At 40.3% G+C, this 16384-nt stretch overlaps 1 long non-coding RNA gene and 1 pseudogene across 1 annotated transcript in view; one reads left to right on the top strand and one right to left on the bottom strand.

The window, feature by feature from the left end:
* Positions 1–16384, top strand: part of LOC129394017 (uncharacterized) — a 33487-nt gene that overhangs the window by 3034 nt on the left and 14069 nt on the right. Inside the window, exon 2 of the long non-coding RNA XR_008621196.2 lies at positions 4508–4602. This is a non-coding gene — a long non-coding RNA (uncharacterized LOC129394017). The remainder of the gene's footprint in view (positions 1–4507; positions 4603–16384) is intronic.
* On the bottom strand, positions 15716–15813 carry LOC112437368 (small nucleolar RNA U13; annotated as a pseudogene).

Raw genomic sequence — 16384 nt, 5'->3', positions numbered from 1 at the left:
TCTCAGGTGATCCACCTGCCTCAGCCTCCCAAAGTGCTGGGATTACAGGCATGAGCCACCACGCCCGGTCGGCCCTTTTTGTTCTATGCCACAATGCCTCATGTACAGACTGAGAAGGGCACAGCCTTTTTTCAGCTTAACCATTTATTTTAGATTAAAAAATTAGCTGTCTTTAGAGAAATCACACACTTTTGCTGTCAGATAAAGGATTTTGGATTAGGGTTGTGGATTCTTCCTATAATTAATGGTAAGCAGCCATGAAAGTAATCCTGGTGCCTGAAGCTTAAAGAATCATCAAAGTCAGCCTCAGGGAAATCAGGCTGCGGCCTCACAACAGTCAGAAAGAAGGAATTTAACAAGTTCAACTCCCTTCCTTCTTTGCTCGTCCTTTATTTACTTGTAGATCAGGGCTCCAGGGATGATAAGGTGGGTTTATGAGCACCAGGTGCTTCTGCTTGGCATTCCCCTAGCCCCGTATGCAGACAGAGGAAGCAGCAGAAAAATAGTAAACATCCTTGTATCTGTACAGCACGTTAATGCTTATGAAGTACTTCTATGTCCTGTATCTCAGCTGAAGCTTACAACAGGGAGAGCTGGTCTTATTAGTCCCTTTTTTTTTCTCAAAAGAAACAACAGTAGGTGGATTTTGGGAGCTCACCGCCAGCAGGTGGCAGGAATTGAGTCTACATTTGCCACCCCAAATTGGTGGGAGTGAGAGGTGAAGCCAGCTGGACTTCCTGGGTCGGATGGGGACTTGGAGAACTTTTCTATCTCACAAGAGGATTGTAAAATGCACCAATCAGCACTCTGTAAAAACGCACCAATCGGTGCTCTGTAGCTAGCTAGAGGTTTGTAAAATGGACCAATCAGCACTCTGAAAAATGGACCAATCAGCAGGACATGAGTGGGGACAAATAAGGGAACAAAAGCTGCCCCACCCCCCCATGCTGTGGAAGCTTTGTTCTTTCGCTCTTCACAATAAATCTTGCTGCTGCTCACTCTTTGGGTCCGTGCCACCTTTAAGAGCTGTAACACTCACCGCGAAGGTCCGCAGCTTCATTCTTGATGTCAGGGAGACCACGAACCCGCAGGAAGGAACCAACTCCTGACACGGGTGCAGGGAGGAGGAAGAGAGGGAGGTAGAGGGGGTTTAACCCTTCCATGAACTGCAGTGCCCCCTCCAACCAGCCTCTGAAATAGACGGTTGACACTCATGTGAGCAGCAAAGCCGACAACTTAAACCCCATTAAAGGCCTCAACTGGGCTTCCTTAAATGTTGCCTTGGAGAAATGCTGTAACCACCACTTCCATGCTAGGGCCTTTTTCATTCATCTCTCCCTCTAGTGGTGGATGGTGAATTTAGGAACAGGTTGGTATTATGAATGACTCTAGAACCTTTATGATTATTTTAGCCTCTCAACTACTTTCTGGACTAGATGACTTTTCAAGATGAAAATATTGCTAGCTAAGGCTGTGGTTCCGTGATTCCTTACTTTGTTGGCTACTAGAGGTATTCTAAACATTGAGAAGCCAAGTAATCTTAAAATCTGATGTAGGGAAGCAAAAAAGAAAGTGGGGTGACATGAGAAGATAAACTGGCTTTTGGTTCGTAAGATATTAATAAGCTATAGGTAAATGCTTAGTGATCAGGATTTGAAGAGCTTTCCTCCCTCATTTTAGAGAGGACTGTCTATTCATTTTGGAAGGAGAGAAGTGGGTTAACTTTATGGTCGTGGAAAAAAACGACAATATCTTCCTCTGTTACTGGACTGTGAAAGATTTCCCAGCAAGCAGCCTCAGTGTAATTCAACACAATGAGAAATTGTTGTTCAAGTAATTCACGTGAAGCATCTTTTGCCAGCTTCAGTTTTGTTCACAGGCAAATACAAAGTTGAAGAATAAATGCAAAGAATGATTTCTGATTGTCACTGGGATGGAAAATGGATGCTTAGATTCTCACCCTGTGAATTTTTTTTTTTTTTTTCTGAAAATGCACCAATCATATGTTGTGTCCAACCAAGGATAGAATTGGGGCTAGGCCAACTTATTTGGCTTGAAACTAATATTTGGGCTGAGTTGAAGCTTATTTTCTTTTTCTCAGAGTTTTTCTCTCCCCACCCCCATTTTCCAATTAGCCTGGTCCATATGCCTTTCTACCAAATAGCCTCCGTTTGCTACTTACTATATTCATAGTTTCATATTGTAAATTATATCTCTTAATTTGAATGTGCCCTAAAGCTCAGCAAAGAAGTGAAAAGAATGAACATCCATGTAGATATACTTCTAAAAAATGGAGAATTCAAGTGGAGAAACAGAAGAAAGAAAGAAGACCGTTAATGGAAATAGAATTGATATGAGAAAACCAGGGTTTTAGGAATCTGTTATATTTACGGAAAATGAGTTTTGAGGTAAAGGAGAAAGAATAGAGATAATAAACATTTCCCAATATTAGTACATTTGGGGAGATCATCATTTGCTACTTCTGTTGATATGCATATAAATGGAATTTGTTTATCCACATAGACTGTTAGCTTCTTAAGGGTATAGAAAGTGTTTTACTATAAAAATAAAGGATCGGCCAGGTGCAGTGGCTCATGCCTGTAATCCCAGCACTTTGGGAGGCCAAGGCAGTTGGATCACCTGAGGTCAGGAGTTCAAGACCAGCCTGGCCAACATGGCAAAAACCAGTCTCCACTAAAAAATACAAAATTTAGCCGGGCATGGTGGTTAGCACCTGTAATCCCAGCTACTCAGGAGGCTGAGGCAGGAGAATCGCTTGAGCCTGGGAGGCAGAGGTTGCGGTGAGCCGAGATCGTGCCATTGCACTCCAGCCTGGGTGACAGAGCGAGACTCTGTCTCAAAATAATAATAACAATAATAATAAAAATAAAGGATCATTTGTTCTCCTCAGTGCCCACCAGGCCTCGTGCCAAGAAGCTTAATACCTCTGAATGAGACAGAAGAGACCCAGAAGGTGTCAATGTTTATAGAAAAGTTCCTTCCAGGCATTCCCCGCAGGGACCCTCCTCTCCATCCTCTGTGCAACTACACACACACCCTTCTTGCAGCAAAAATTGTCCCCACGAGCCCCTTTCCCGGACACACTGTCTTTCGTCCTCTCTCTCGGAGGAGGGCTTTCCCACCTTTGCTCCTGGTCTCTGAAAAATGCACACAAACCTTGATATTTGGAGAGTGGGTACTGCTATTGCAGGCAAATGACATGAGCCAGCACTGGAAACCAGTTGAAGGCCCAACAGCATTTCCACAAAGGAAGCATGAGGGATAGTGATTATATGTCAAGAGTATCGTGAGTTCCAAGCTCAGCAGAAAGTGGTCACAGCTGTCTGCCCTCCTGAGGGGTAGTGGGTGCCAGGCCTGTGTACCTCAAGTGGGCATGGTGCAGTCAGTGCATTAACCCTTGGACTGATCAAAGAGAAAGAAGAGTTTCTGGAGAACATACAAGGAGGTCATGGAAAAAAAATCTCCAGGGTGTAGACTGCCACTACAGAGAAAGAAAACCTAAATTAAGAGAATGGGTTATAGAGACATCATATACCCATGGGAGAAAGATACAAAACCTCTGCTCAGGATACATTTGTTTCCTGCACCCTAGCTTCCTTACGCTGCCTCCTTGCCATTCCTCCAGGCATACGCCTCTCCCATACTACAGCAAGTAGGAGGGTTGAGGAGTGAGGAGTGAACAAACAGAACAAGAAGTCTGTCCAACCTTTGATGACCTGTTATGGGCGGAACTGTATCTCCCCCAAAATTTGTATGTTTCAAACTCAACCCCCACCACCTCAGAATGTGACTGTATTTGGAGACAGGGCCTTTAAAGAGGTAACCAAGGTGAAACAAGCTCATATGGCTCCAATCCAATAGGACTGTATCCTTATTGGAAGAGATCGGGACACAGATATACATAGAGAGATGACTATGGAAGGACACAGGTGGAAGGCAATTATCTGCAAGCAAAGGAGAGAGGCCTCAAAAGAAACCAAACCTGCCAACACCTTGATCTTGGTATTCTAGTCTTGAGAATGGGGAGAGAACACATTTCTGTTCTTTAAGCCTCCCAGTCTGTAGTATTTTGTTATGGCAGCCGGAGCAGATAATATATAACCGTAACCCTCTCCCAGCCCTTCACACACCGTACACTCCTTCCGTGCTTAATTACAGTTCCTTGAGCTCACCATGCGGTCTCCTCCTCTAAACACTTCTGCAGGCTGTTCCTTCTGCTTGGAATGTCCTTCCTTCCCCCTTTCTTCAGGGGGCTTACACCTACTAGTATCTTAAGATCCAGCTAGTGTCACCGCCTCCAGGAAGTCCTCAGAGAATACTCTCTCACTAACTGCCTCCTGACTCCCTCCCACCTGCTTCCCCTCTCTGCCTGAGCCAGCCTCTGCACAACCTAGCATGGATCCCATTGTGGAGAGCTCTCACTGTGCTTCTCCCTCATCAGCCTTTGGTCAGTGTCTTTCATTTCTATATTTTTGCCTCCTAAAAGAGCCAAGCCCAGAGTGGTCAGTAACTATGAGGGAGAGAACAAACAAGTGAGGACACAAGAAGAAGAAACCCTTCATCACTGGAGCTGCCCAACAGGTATGGGACAGGAGAAAATGGCAAGAAGAGCCCGTAAGCATTAGGAGGAAAGAAGAAAACGGACATGGTAGTGACAGTAGCTGTAAGACTGCACCTAGCCAGGCAGGAGGTGAGAGGAAGAGGGATTGCCTAGAGCCTGGCTACTCAAAGTGTGGTCCCTGGGCAGCAGCACAGGCATTACATGGAAGGGAGGGAGAGAGGGAGGGAGGAGGATAGAGAGGGAGAGACAGGGGTGGGGGGAGAGGGACAGAGGGAGAGAGAGACAGGGAGGGAGGTGAGAGAGGGAGGGAGGGAGGAGGAGAGAGGGAGAGACAAGGGATGGGGGAGAGGGAGAGGGAGAGAGGGAGAGACAAGGGATGGGGGAGAGGGAGAGGGAGAGAGGGAGAGGGAGAGAGGGAGAGAGGGAAGGAGGGAGGGAGAGAGGAGACTCTCAGCCCAGATGTGCTGAATCAGAATTTAAAGTTTAACAAGCTCTGCAGGTGTACATCATGACTTGAGAAGAATTGGCTTAGAATGGTATCAAAAGAAGCGTAGAGTTAGACAATTTTAAGCGGTATTTTAGTATTTATATTCATTCCCCTTTTTTATTGTATTTGGGGCTTTAGAAAAAAGGACTAAAAGGAACAATTGGCTCTAAAGATGACGCGGGTTATTTTCATTCTCTGGGAATCCTCGCACTGTGCAGTCCCACAGGGAGGGAGCATAGACGACTAATGACATGGCCAGGGAACGGGGGAGTGGAGGAGAGGAAACCTGCCGTTTTTTTGTGTGTCTGACTGTTGTTTTGGTGGCATATCTGAATCTCAGAATGAAAGCTGAGATACTGAGCTTCTGGATCATAATGGTTGCCTGGATTTCCCCCTCCTAACTGCCTTTACCCAACAAAAATCCAGAGGCTCACAGGACATAAAAGGCTGAAAACCCAGGATCCTGACTATCGATGGTCAGTTTCTCAGGGAAATTACTCCTCACACAGGACAGATGGGATGACCAAGGAAGAGGAGTTCCTACTTCCTCCATAGGAAAAAGAGAGGAAGGTTCTGCAGAGGGGATGCTGGCTGGTTCCCCAACCAAATAGCCTGACAGTCACCTCCTGGCTGCCTGAGGATGGCATTCTCACCTTGCTGAATCTATCTGTGCAATTGCAACTCCCAGAAAGGCGCAGTGGGCCTCGGTGAAATGCATGGGTGGTTGCAGAGTATGCCCTGGGATGTAAAATAATGTAAGTGTGAATAAGGATGGGAAACTTTTAAAAAATTATCTACTGCTGGGTGACAACCCACCACAGAACTTAGTGGTTTAAAACAATACGTACTTTGCTCAAGAAATCTGCAGTCAGGACAGGGCTTAGGAGGGAGAGCTGGACTCTACTGTCAGCTGGGATCATCTCATTTGGCACCTGGCACCTGGTCTACAAAGACAAACAGATGCGGGTCAGAATAGCTGGGCCTCTTTGGGTATCTGTTTGTGGGCTCTCACCCTGATCTCTCCAGCATGACAGCCTCAGGGCAGCCAGACTTAATGCATGCAGGCTCCCAGCTCCCAGTGTACCTGCCTCAGAGAGGGAGCCCTGTGACTTTTATGACCTAGCCTCAGAAGTCAGCCATGTTAGTTCTGCTGCAGCCTGTTCATGGAAGCAGCTACAAAGTTCCATCTGTACTCAAGACGGGAGAACATAGACTTCACCTCCTGATGAAGGATGTTCGATGTCACTTTGCTAGAAGAACCAAGGAATGACGTATATATTGCTGTGGCTACCTTTGAAAAATACAATCTGCCAGATACATTGAGAGCTCTGTGTCTTGGAATCAGAGTTTCCCCTGCACTGTTTCAGGCCACAAAAAGACTATGGAATGTTTCAAAGTATTTAGTAATGAATTCACCTTTTATTTACAAAGAAACAGGGAAGCAAGAGAAATTCATGTCATAGTGTAACAGTACACATTGCTAGCTAGACACCATAGCTTCCTCTTCAGTTAAACATTTAAGAGGAAGATTCTGGCAGATCCAGAGTACAAACAATTTGGACAGCTATATCCTTGTTGGAGAGGGAGTAAGTGCATATGCATTGGGGGATGGTATAAAGATACATTGAGTCTATGAAAAATATTCCGTAACATGTAACAGGAGACTCGCTAGACCAATGAGGCAGAGAAAAAGCATGCCTGTTTAAGGGAAAGCTGACTGCATAAAACAGAAAAAAGATTTAATCCTGCTTTTTTTGTGTTCTTAATACTAGGCAGTATGTACTTTCTGAAGTAAGAATGAAATTGATAAAAAAGGTGACACTTGAGATTCTGAGATTGAAAAGGAAACTGACATGTAAGAATTGAATTCAGGTAAACTAAAAATAAAATTGTGGAATCAAACTTCAGTTCTGATGCAGTGAAGACCAGAATTGAAATCACAAAAAGCCAAATAAATAATGTAGAAAACAGGGTAGAGCATTTTTCTATCAATGCAGAGAAAAGAAACAAAAAATGATGACAGAAAAGATAGGTAAGTTGGTCCATCAAAAATAAAGACTTACTCTATGGATAAGAAGGACCCAAGGGAAATATAACCAGAACAAATGACGTTGCTTTACCATGGAGAAAAACGGAATAAAAACTTGAGCTAGAAAAAAGAAATGTACAACTTAAAATACTGCACCATGTTCCGGGCAAAAGTAAAGATGTACACAGACTTAATCTAGCAAATTTGTTCAAATGGAAAAGATTTTAAAATATTCTACAAACATCCAGACAAAACAAATGTTACTTATGATAAAAAATGAGAATAGGCTGAATTAAGGGTACAGCACAAGACTAGATGCTACATGAGAAATGAGTAAAGTCTAAATGGTACTAGAAAGTGCTTATGACTCAAGCTGAAATGTTAATTTGCAAAGAAAACAAAAAGAGAGTCTTAGATATTCTAGTCAAGGGTTCAAAAAAGATACCACCCATGCATTTTCTTGAAAACATTAAAGATACGTTCCAGTGAAACAACATGTTAAAGACAAAAACTCAATAGCAAAAATGAGTTCAAAAGAATTGTGATAACCCCAGCTAAACATACTAAATTAAGTTTAAAAAAGTTGTAAATAAAGTACAGTTGGAAATTTTTTCTTGAGATAGAATAAAAGTAATACATAGGTCCATAATTCTAAATGAAGTTGGCAAGAATGGAGGAAAAGGAGTGTATGTGGGAAAGAAGAGTATGAAATTCTTCATCTTGTAAAGTAAGTCAAAAGTTATATCATTCATGAATTTGATGATTAGAGAATGTATGCATTCAAGTGTGATCTTAAAAAATAAAATTTGGGCTAGGCACACTGGCTCACGCCTGTAATCCTAGCACTTTGGGAATGCCGAGGTGGGCAGATCACTTGAGGTCAGGGGTTCAGGACCAGCCTGGCCAACATGGCAAAAACCTGCCTCTACCAAAAAATAGAAAAAATTAGTTGATCATGGTGGCACGCGCCTGTAATCCCAGCTACTCGGGAGGCTGAGGCAGGAGAATCAGTCGAACCCAGGAGGCAGAGGTTTCAGTGAACCAAGATTGCGCCACTACACTCTAGCCTGAGTGACAGAGCAAGACTCCATCTCAAACAAACAAAAACTGAATTTGAAGAATTCAAAGAAAATATATACTTATAGAAATGGGGAAAATAAAAACCAAGAAAAATGTTAATGCACGTTAAGTACCCCTTATCTGAAATGGTTGGGGCCAGAAGTGTTTTGAATTTGGGAGATTTTCAAATTGGGGAATATTTGCAGAGTGTATACCAGTTGACCATCTTTAATCTGAAATCCTCCAATGAACACTTCCCTTGAGGGTCATGTTGGTGTTCAAAAAGTTTCGTATTTTCGAACATTTTGGATGTTTAGGTTAGGGATACTCAACCTTTACTGGGCGGTGGGGGGAACAATATAATATAATAGAAAACATCACAGACTTTTGAGAGAGATATCTTATTTTGAAAGTGGTTCAGGCACTTCCTAACTTTGGCCTTAGGGAAATTAACTTATGTACTTAAAACCTGAGTTTTCTTGTTGTTAAAACTGGAAAAAACATACACTCCCTAGGGTACTTGTGGGGATGGATTATCTAAAGAACGTAGTTCAGTGTCTGGCCCAAGTATGATTTGATAAATGAGTTGTTGTTGTAATTTGTTGCCATCATTGTTTTTTTCATTATCATGATAAAAGATTAAAAATACTTGCATCTCCCTCTGTGTCTTTTCCTCAGGGAAGCTGTCTTGGCTTTGTTTTATGAACCCGCTCCTCAACTGTATCTGACATTTTAAATTCTTTGATTGGTATCCTGTTCTAGATTTCTGATCAATTCCACAGACTTGATTTTTATAATGCTCCTTTCTTTACCCATGATTAAGTGTGAGTTTTTGCTCGTTTTCTTGCCTGCAACTGATTTCTGTGTCAGTGTTGAGACTCAGTTTCCCTGAGCCCTGGCTGAGCAAAATCACAGATACTCAGAATAATTACCCAGGATGGGAGGATGGCCAGTTATAACAATAAATTTAAGTGATTTATCTTCCTATATTTAAAATACTAAGACTTCAGGATTGGGCTAAGAAAATCCAACTATGACCTGCTCACAAGAAACCTGTCCAAAACAAGGAGACACATATAAATAAAAAATAAAAGAAAAAAGATTTACTGGAAAAACACAAAGAAAAAAATAAAGGTATTAATGTTAACTTTATTCAAGACTGGGTACATAGCTGAAAATATTCAATAGAGCAAAGTATGCATAAAAATATAAAATCATCAGTGATATTTTATGCATTAAATATATAAATATATAAAACAAAGGTATATAAGAAGAAATGGACAGAAAGCAATTGTTTTATGTGAGCCTTTTATGGAACTATTGCCCTTTGACAATAGGAAAAAACAAAATATATACATTTTAAATGATATGTATTATATATAATTAAAAGGTGTCTATAACAAAACCGATGAAAATAGAAAATATTTTCTAAAGATAAGCATAGAAAATGAACAAATTATTAAAAATAGAATTAGTAAAGTTGACATATGAATTCAAAAACATTTTAACATAACTGGAGAATATATGAAGGTGAAGAGAAAAAATAAAATGTAAAAGTAGAAGGGAAATATAAAAATAAACAGGAGAATTTTAACAAATACAAAATTATTTGTTAAAGCACAGTGTTCATAACTTTGAAAAGTTGAATTAAACGTATTTTCATGGCATAGACTACCTAACTTTAAGAAAAAGGGTCATGAACTTTTAGAAGAAATCCTGGAGATATATATATATGTGTATGTATTTTATTACTTCCAAAGATGTCTCATTTTCTGAAAATTTTACCAGTGATAACTTTCAGAATTTCAGAAAGACAGATAATACCATGTTATATGATTTTTCTGGATATAAAAACAAAAGCTGAGTGTATAAAGATTCATTTTATGAAGTCAGCGTAACATTGATCTAAAATTGACAATAGCACAACCAAAAGAAAATAAATACTATTATGATTTTGCAATGACATGTTAAATATTGTGATGACATGATGAAAAAATGTAGTGCCAATCAAAAGATAGTGTTATTTTTCTTATATGACATTGTGATTCTAAAATGTATATTAATAACAAGCAAAAAACTAAAAATTATTGAAAAAGGAGAATCAGAGCAATTTCAAGTGTGTAGGCACATCCTACTAGGTATTAAAATACATTACAAGCAACTGCAACCGAAGCAGTATGGTACTAGCTCAGGAGCTGGTAGGCAGATTGATAGAATAGAGCAGTGGACCCTGAAGTAGACTCTAGTATGTATTCCAGTTTAAAGTAAGGACAACAAAAATGGGAAAGGCAGAGATTATTTCACAAATGGTTAGGAAAATTGATTAACTCAAGTTATAGCTTCACTATCCAGCAGCCCAAGACAAAAACAACAATAAAAACAGATGGATTAAAGAACCCACACATAGACAAAAACTTCTGGAGAGGGAACGATATTCTAAGCATAAAAGCAAATGTAAGTAATTACAAAGGAAAAGTTAGATAGATCTTCTTACTGTTAACACAATTGAAAGTCCTTTACATCGAGGAACACGTTCACAACAATCAAATTACAAATTAGAAAAAGTAGTTGTAGTAACAGAGCAGAAAGATAATACTGAAATAGTACATGAAGTACTCTTACAAATCAGTTAACAAAATACTCCAAAAGACATGGGCAGAGTATCCTCACAGTAAACTTAAATACAAAATATGATTATCTGGAAAAAATATTCACACTCACAACTAATCAAATACTAATTAAAAAAGTTACAAGATACATTTTATTCACTCATTAAAATAGCAAAACATTTTTTAAAGAAAATTTTCTTTGCTGGTGGAAGTTTGAAAAGACTCCCTAAAATAAATTGCTGGCAGAAGTATAAGTCCGCACAACCTCTGTGAAAATTTATTTGGTACTATCTATATAGGTGTCAGAGGCGTTTGAACCAGAGCAACTCCATCTTGAATAGGAGCTTGGTAAAATAAGGCTAAGACCTGTTGGGCTGCATTCCCGGTAAGTTAAGCGATTCTTAGTCACAGGATGAGATAGGAGGTCAGCACAAGATACAAGTCATAAAGACCTTCCTGATAAAACAGTTTGTGCTAAAGAAGCCGGCCAAAACCCATTAAAACCAAGATGGTAACAAAAGTGACCTCTGGTGGTCCTCACTGCCACACTCCCACCAGTGCCGTGACCGTTTACAAATGCCGTGGCAAAGTCAGGAAGTTACCCTATAAGGTCTAAAAAGGGGAGGCATGAATAATCCACCCCTTGTTTAGCATATCACCAAGAAATAACCATAAAAATGGGCAACCAGAGCCAGGGACTACTCTGTCTATGGAGTAGCCATTCTTTCATTCCTTTACTTTCTTAATAATAAACTTGCTTTCACTTTACGGACTCACCTCGAATTCTTTCTTGCGTGAGATCCAAGAACCCTCTCTTGGGGTCTGGATCGGGACCCCTTTCAGGTAATGTAGGTACACAAATTATCATTTCCTTTGGCTCAGTAGTTTCCCTTCAATGAATTTAAGAAAATAATCAGACACATGAACAAAAATAAGTATAATGCTTTGCTTATTGTTTAATACTTATTGAAAAATTATTTATAATACTGAAAAATTCGAAAAACATGTTCATTAGTGGGAGACTGGCAAAATTACCTTTTCAAGGAAAGACAGTATGCAGTCATTAAAAAAATCTTTTCTAAAACTTTATGAAAGAAATGCTGTCAGTAAAATAAGTGACAAAAGGAGGATTTTGAATTATATGTAGGGTAGGATCCAGTTTTTGTTATGCATACAGACACATATTTAGGACAATGGGTTCTGGAGTTAGAATCAAAGTACCAGGATTTGAATCGCAACTCACCACCTACTAGTTTAAGAACATGAATCATTTACATAACCTCACTAAGCCTCTGTTTACTTATCTTTAAAATGGTAATAATGAACCTGTCTCAGCATGCTATTGTGAGGACGAAGGAGTGTTCAGTGTTAGGTGCCTAGTATACAGCCTGGCTCATAAATGGCAAGTTTTACATTCACATGAATTGAGTTATCATTAAAATATATATATATTTATATGAGAATTACAATTTATAAAAAATTTCCTTAGTATTAAAAAAATGTATACACATTTTATAATGCATTTTTGCCTAGGCTAATGGGCAGCCTTCAACAAATATCTCATGTACTCTGCCACAGCTTAAAGGCATAAAATGAAACCAGGGCTGCTGTAAAAACCAAAATCCACCCTGCTAAACTTACATTGAATAAGAGATCAGATATGTGCCGCTCGTGCTCACTACTTTCTAAGTCTTTTCTCTGTAAGTAAATGTTCTCCCATTTCCTTGTCCAGAGCCTTCCTCCTAAGTATAATGGTAGCAAGGGTATCTATGACACAACCCCCAAGGTGGTGGCCACCCCCATTATCCCCCGTCCTGTGGATAGAAGCTAAACTTATGGCCAGTGCAACCCTTGTGGAGTTCCAGATCCCTGAACAAATTATCAGCAAATCTGGAGTTATCAGTTAAGGAAGATATACTTTAAACATGTAAGAAAACTAGGATTTCTAGAAGGAAATATACCAAGTTGAGACAAAGAAAAAAACAGTGCTTCTGTCTTTTCAATGTTCATATTAAAGAGAATGTACAGAGGCTGCATCATTCTTGCTTTGTATTCCTATATTTAAATGTGTCGAAAGAAAATTGTAGAGACAGATATGGAACTGATGGTAGAAGAAATATGAACAAAAGGAAATACCAGGTTCTTCAAAACTGGATCATGAAACAGAAAAAAGTCTTCTCTTTTCACAAGAAGTAAAGCCAGGCCCTCCTTGTAATAGAAGATTAACATGCCACCATCCTGAACAATTATTCCTCAGAGGCCAAATGTCTTACATGCATTTCCCAGGGGCCAAGAAGTCATCTGGGATGGGGGTTGAACTTGGGAATCGGTGTGATAAGGGCCACAATGAGATGTTGGAACAAAAACCAAGTATTGAGTCTTCGAACGTCAGTGTGATGTGAAGCCAACACAAAGGCAGATTAATATCAGGGCTTGAACTATGAAGTAGATAAGGTTCAAGCTGAGGTCATTTGTTGTACTAATATATTAGAAAGTCTTAGAGGTCGATAAAACCTCATCCTCTGAGAAGAGTCAGGTACAGCAATTAAATTATGTTAATAATATTAGGGAAAAAACCCAATGTGAACTCACAGCATTAAAAAGCAATATTTTTTCCTAGCTATGTGTTCCAACAGCAGTAGCATTTTGGTTACTGCCTATGATTTGGACAGGAGGCAAGGAAATTTAATACTGGGTAGAAGAGGGCAGTTCCCTGGCAAAGGCCCCACCCTCAAGCCTGGAAACCCATGGCCCTAAATGAGAACAGGCATTCCTGTTTTTGTGCCCAAATGGTGCCTTTTGGCCTGCCATGCTCCTCTGTCCTGTTCCCATTATCCCAAACTCCAGGATCCACAAGCAGAAGAGCAGAGGAGCAGAAGAGCTGCACAGCAGAGGAGAGAAGAGAAGGAGCGTCTGAATGTCGAGAGGAGTGCAGCTGGGGACAGTTGGAGAGGGGATCGGCTGCCGGATGGCTGAACTCCAGGGGAAGATATTCGTTCTACTCCATCCCCTCTCCAGCTCCCTATCTATCCCACTGAGACCCACCCCTATCCAGCAATACAATTTCCCGCATTTACCATCCTTAAATTTGTCCATGTGACCTGATTCTTCCTGGATGCTGGAAGAGGATCTGGGTACCAAGAGGGCACTGAGCTGGTTAACACTCAAGCCATCTGTGGATGGCAGAGCTAAAAGAGCATTGTAACACACCCAGTGGGGCTTTGGGAGTCACAGGCACCCACCCCTAGATGTTACTGTGGGGCCAAAGCCCAAAAGCGCTCGCCCTGGCTCCTGCACCTGCCCAGATGCATGCTCCCCCTCCCGTAAGGGGTTTGAACCATGATAGTGGCTGAACACACAAGCCACACCCCTGTCACACATCCTGCAATGGGGGTCAGGGAACTCTCCCATTTCAGTAGCATTTTGGTCACTGCCTATACTCAAATGAACTCCTAAATGCCCAGATTTGGGTCTCTATTTCTCACCCTCACTAGAAGGAACTAGCACTCCTGGATCACACATATACATGCAGTAGCATGAACCCAGAGTACCCTATTGTTTCCAGAAAGGAAAGATAGTTTCAAAAATGCCAGAGACAGTGCTGAAAGGACAAAGGAGCCAGCTTCAAGGTCTCCTGCTGGCCAAGTTATAATTTAAGCATCAAAAAAGGTATAATAATTGCAGTTAACTGAAATACGATGAGTTTGTAAAAGGCCAAAATTTTATAATGATATTCAGAGAAAAGTTAATATATATTAAAGGTAATTAGGATGAACATAGAAATTTGGCTATCATGGGATATGTTTAATTTTTTATTAATTTTAATGAGGAAGTTAATATAAATTAGTTTTTTATTTCTTCTATTAACTCTGTTTGATTTTAAAATATAGACATAAAACTCATGTCAAGCTGCATAACTAGAGAAGAGGCAGTACAGGAAACAGTTAGCCAAATTGCCCAGGGAAAATATACAGAAACTCTATCAAGAACAGGAGGGTCTTCCAAGAACCAGTGGTCACACACAATAACTAGAAAAAGGATCAAAACTGTGTTCCAAGATGATGAAGTCAACAAATATCTTAAAAAGGAGAATGCATTGTACTACCTCGGTTCTACCTGTCCTGAGAGATGAAACCTCTGGATGGTCTCACTCAGGATGAGGCACTACTGAGGCAGCCATACATTTTAAATAACATCAATAGACCAGACCCAGTTATCATAATGACAGGACAATGGGTTATGTCATGGTAACCAAGACAGACATCAATGTTTGATAGGGAAATTCCAGGCTACTAAAAACTAAAATCCATGGGGAAAATGTAGACTTTATTTTTAATTGATATGAAAAGTCAAGATTAACTTAAGAAGAAAGTTTCAGCCTGGTGTCCATTGTTTGGATTTAGATAGTCTTCAGAGAAATAATCTGGCCTCCTGCCCTAACCAAGAATCAATGCTTCAACCAGATCCTACGACCTTGGCTGTCTTAAGTTTATATTCCTTTTCTTTTTGGTCTGGAATACTATAAACTTGAGATTTTTAATTGAGTACAGCTATAATCTTAGATAGTATAGGCATAGTATAAAAAAATTAAGAAATGGGGAAGAAAACAAGATGTTGACATTTTAGGAATAGACATAGGTATTAGTAACATTTTTCATAATCATTGTATTTGTGTATGTCTTGTAGTTTGATGTGTTTGAGTGCTTAAAGGGATGGCATAGAAAACAGGGACTAAAAAGTTGTCCTTTAAAACAAATGACACAGAAGAATTTTTATTGAGTCTTTCAAGATTAGTTTCTATTGCATTGAGAGCAGAACAGACTGTAGTGGGTTGAGGAGCAGATGGAAATGGTTAAGACTAGGGTGAGGCAAGAGCCTTGGGGCTAAATAAAAGGGGAGGGGGTGCCAAAAATGAAGTAATCAAGATAAATAATTATTTCCTTTTTTCATGTCAGACAGACAATGCATCTACTTCATAAAAAGATTTGAGGGAGACACATCTCACACATGAAAACCCAATCATCATGCTTATAAACCGCAAAAGGAGCAAGATTAATATTTTAAGGCACTGTTTTTTAAAAGTCAAGATTAATGTAAAGAAGTCTATGATAAACAAAATGTCCATATTACATACTGGTGGGATGAAAACTAAGAGTGTGGGTGCCCATAATAGGTCCTTTTAAAAGCTGCCTGTGGGCAAGAAAGAAGGGAGCTTGGGCTGGAAGGAAAGCAAAAGTCCACGGAGGTGGGTTGGCTTGCTTTCTGGTTTCAAGATGGGAGAACTTTGAACATATGCCAATGCTTAGGTGATGGCCTAAGTCCAATTCTTTCTCATCCAGCATCGTAATTACGGGGAGCCAGAGGAATTTGGGCACTCCGGTTGGAGACATAGGACAAACGAATTCTTCCTGTGTGCATGTTATTGGGGTAGGGGAGGAGAAAAGCTTTCATGGGACAGTGGGATGTCTTGCTTCAAATGACAAATAGCTCTATCCTCCCGAGAACACGCAGGCTTTCTTATCCCTTTTTTCCAGGCTGTGTTGATTTGATGAGCCCCTTTGCCCACATCCTGCTTGCATTTCTGCCCAGGCTCAATTCTTTCAGCTCTTTTCTTTCAG

This window comes from Pan paniscus, chromosome 16, assembly GCF_029289425.2.
Source record: "Pan paniscus chromosome 16, NHGRI_mPanPan1-v2.0_pri, whole genome shotgun sequence".
In the NCBI taxonomy this organism is placed as follows: Eukaryota; Metazoa; Chordata; class Mammalia; order Primates; family Hominidae; genus Pan; species Pan paniscus.
Note: the sequence above shows the minus strand (reverse complement) of the source record. Positions and strands in the feature narration are given on the sequence as shown.